This window comes from Galeopterus variegatus, unplaced genomic scaffold (assembly GCF_000696425.1).
Source record: "Galeopterus variegatus unplaced genomic scaffold, G_variegatus-3.0.2 Scaffold10682, whole genome shotgun sequence".
Lineage (NCBI taxonomy): Eukaryota > Metazoa > Chordata > Mammalia > Dermoptera > Cynocephalidae > Galeopterus > Galeopterus variegatus.
In genome coordinates this window covers 7,635-9,995 of record NW_007736793.1, presented here as the reverse complement: position 1 = coordinate 9,995, position 2,361 = coordinate 7,635, and the positions used below count along the sequence as shown (strand labels likewise).

General features: G+C 40.7%; 1 pseudogene; it reads left to right on the top strand.

The window, feature by feature from the left end:
- The window catches only part of LOC103610160, a 10,322-nt pseudogene that overhangs the window by 1,405 nt on the left and 6,556 nt on the right, over positions 1 to 2,361 (top strand).

Genomic DNA, 2,361 nt, shown 5'->3' with positions numbered 1-2,361 from the left:
TTTGATTCCTAAAGAAAGGAAGATTGCAGAGTATAGAGGTACCTAGAGATGCCACTTGAGTGCATTCAGGATGACACAGACAGAGTGAAGCCCCTCCAGGATCAGAATGAACTTTTTGGGAAGATTCAGACTGAGTTTGAGAAGAAGGGGGAGAACGGTACCTTTCCTGAATGGCTGAAAGAGACAAGCAGTGCCCTGAACCACGCTGGAGCCCATCTTGACCTCTGTGCATTCTCCTCCTCGAGGAGTTGGCCTCCCTGGGTCTGGACAGGTTGAAATCTACACTCTTAGCTTTAGGCCTGAAATGCGGCAGGATCCTAGAAGAGCGAGCACAGAGGCTATTCAGCACCAAAGGGAAGTCCCTGGAGTCACCTGACACCTCTCTGTTTGCCAAAAATCCCAAGTTAAAGTGTACCAACCAAGGCACTGAGAGAAACAAGGACATTACTTTCGTAGAAGCCCAGATCTATGAGTATGTAGAGATTCTTCGGGAACAGCGACATCTCATTCATGAAAATGTACAATGCAAGCAAGCAAGGGCAAGAGATGAGCAAGAAGAAGAGGAGGAAGAGCAGATCAGTGAGAACGAAAGTGAACCTAAGAGAACAGGTCATTTACAACCCCAAACCTGCCTCTTGGCTGGGATGGCAAACACATTCTCTACTGGCTGTATAAGTTTCATGTCCTAAATATCAACTGCAACTGTGACATTTGTGGAAACTACACATAACGAGGGCCCAAGACCTTTCAGTGGCACTTTGCTGAATGGTGTCACGCTCATGGTATGAGGTGTTTGGGCACCCCAAAGACTGGCCACTTTGCTAATGTCACACAGATTGAAGATGTTGTCTTCTTGTGGGCCAAGCTGAAACTGCAGAAGGTTTCAGAATGATAGCAGCCCGGCACAGAGGAAGAGTGGAAATGTTGTGAGGAAGAAGATGTATGAGGGTCTGAAACGACAAGGAGTACCTAGTGTTCAGGGTTGTAGCTCAGCTTTTGAGCCTGCCCAGGCTTCCCTGAGATCTGCTTTTTCTATTTCCCACAACCAAATGCTCTTAAAGACTTTACTACGTGGTCTTATGGTCTCACATGCATCTTGTAGAAATAAGGCATGTTGGCAGATTGCAGGGCTGAGATGTGTTTTACCTTTGTTTTATATTAAAAAAAATAAAAAATAAATAAAACAAAAATAAAAAATAAAGCTCCTGTGGAAGATCTATCCCAATGTGACAGTGCTGAAAGGGGAGGCCCTGCCCTCATGAATGGAGTAACCACTAATGGGTTCATGGGTTAATGGGTTATTGTGAGTGTGTGCTGGTGGCTTTATATGGAGAGCACATGAAAGCACTCTTGCCATTCTCACCATGTGACACCCTGCGTTGCCATGGGACTCTGCACAGAGCCTTCACCAAGGAGAAGACCCTCACCGGATGTGCTCCCTGGACCTCAGACTTTCAGCCTCCGAAACAGTAAAAAAATAAATTTCATTTCTTTATAAAGTACCCAGTTTTAGGTTTTCTGTTATAAATGACATAAAATGAACTCATACTGATTGGGTAAAATGCTTTCTTTTGTATCCTTTGAGATGACCATGTGTTTTTTCTTTATTCTATTAGTATGGTGTATTCCATTCATTTNCCTTCACCAAGGAGAAGACCCTCACCGGATGTGCTCCCTGGACCTCAGACTTTCAGCCTCCAAAACAGTAAAAAAATAAATTTCATTTCTTTATAAAGTACCCAGTTTTAGGTTTTCTGTTATAAATGACATAAAATGAACTAATACTGATTGGGTAAAATGCTTTCTTTTGTGTCCTTTGAGATGACCATGTGTTTTTTCTTTATTCTATTAGTATGGTGTATTCCATTCATTTTTTAAAATAATAAACTTTATATTTTAGAGCAATTTTATGTTTACATAAAAGATGAGCAGAAAGTACCGATAGTTCCCATGTGTCCTTTCCCTCCACCACATTCATAGTTTCCCCTGTTAGCATATTGCATTAGTGTGGTATACTTGTTAAACAATTGATGAAATATCAATACATTATTATTAACTAAAGTCCATAGTATAGGGTTCATTCTTTGTGTTGTACAGTTCTGTGGATTTTGACCAACTCATAATGTCATGTATCTCCCATTATAGCATCATTCTACCCTGAAAATAGTTTTACCTCTAAAAATGCCCTGTGCTAAACCTATTGATACCTCTCTTTCTTTCCATAAGACCCTGACAACCACTGATCTTTTTATTGTCTGTGTAGGTTTCCTTTTCTAGAATATCATTAGTTGGAATTATATGGTATCTAGCTTTTTCAAACTGACTTCTTTCATTTTGCAGTATGCATTTAACATTTCTTTA